Below are 1,171 nucleotides of genomic sequence, written 5' to 3'. Positions count from 1 at the left end.
GCAGAAAAAATAAACTAAGTGACTTCTTTAAAAATATATAGTTTGATCATTTTTTAAAATTGCTCCTCTGTTTAAAGAAGCTGGGCATGAATGGTACCTTGTAAGGTATAATGAAGGTGATGAATGGTGAAAGGGCGATGTTCAGAGATACCGAATAAAGGTTTTTGTCTGAGTAGGGATTTGAAGCTAGGGTTCTACAGGAAAAGTTAAGCACATTGTCCCCTGAATTAGTTACTCTTTAAAGTTGACGGTGCTGTAGCCAGATTTGACCTATGCTCATCTTGAATGGCTAGTAAACCCTTCTGAACAGAATGAAGTTTAGAATGAGGTCTATGCCCAGGTAAGTAGGCATAGTTTTGGAGCCTTAGACCTGTGTTTATAGGGGTCAATAGGGTTGCTTTGTCAATCTTTCAGAAGTACCAAGCAGTGACTGACACTGAACTATTATTTGCCCTCAAGTGATTTCCAACTTGGGTTGACCTCAAGGCAAACCTATCACAAGGTTTTCTTGCCGAGGTTTGTTCAGAAGGGCTTTGCCTTTGCCTCTTGCCTGATCTATCACCTGCCCTCTTGCAGATTATCCAAGATAAGGGGTAATTGGCCTAATTTCTGACAAAAATAATATGTTAACGGAGTCTTTAAAATAGGCCTGCTTCTTATCTTGAGATATATTACAAGTCAAAAATAAAATTAAACGAAAACATGGGTGGGAAGGGACAAAGGGGCAGGATAGCAAAATGTTATTTCTTACAAGGCCAGATACACATGGTAAAAAGCTCCTCTGTGTTTCTTTTTGGCTTTCCTTCTCTGAAGTTTATAAATGGACTTAACAGCCTTTTTCGGCTATCAGTCAGCCAGGCTGTATTTGTTTTGGCCGAACCCAGGCAGACTTCAAACACAGTCCAGGTGCCCAAATGGAAGATGTTCTGCACGTCTCCTTCCTTGGCACTATATTGCTCCATCTGCCTTAGCTGCCTTCCTTTCCATTGAGGGAAACTGAAATGGCTTTTGTAAGGGAGGGAGTCAGTTCTGGAATCAATGTGTCCTTGTTGTTGGTAGAGATCTTAGAAACAGGATGCTGTATGAGACCTTCCTTTTGGCTTGGAACATTTCTCCACCTTGTACATGACCAGACTACCATTTTAGGTTTCTGTAGAGGTCAAAGAAATTG

This window comes from Sceloporus occidentalis, unplaced genomic scaffold (genome assembly GCF_023333645.1).
Source record: "Sceloporus occidentalis isolate IW3139 unplaced genomic scaffold, rSceOcc1.0.p SCAF_1, whole genome shotgun sequence".
NCBI classification, from domain to species: domain Eukaryota; kingdom Metazoa; phylum Chordata; class Lepidosauria; order Squamata; family Phrynosomatidae; genus Sceloporus; species Sceloporus occidentalis.
This window is presented reverse-complemented; position numbering follows the sequence as displayed.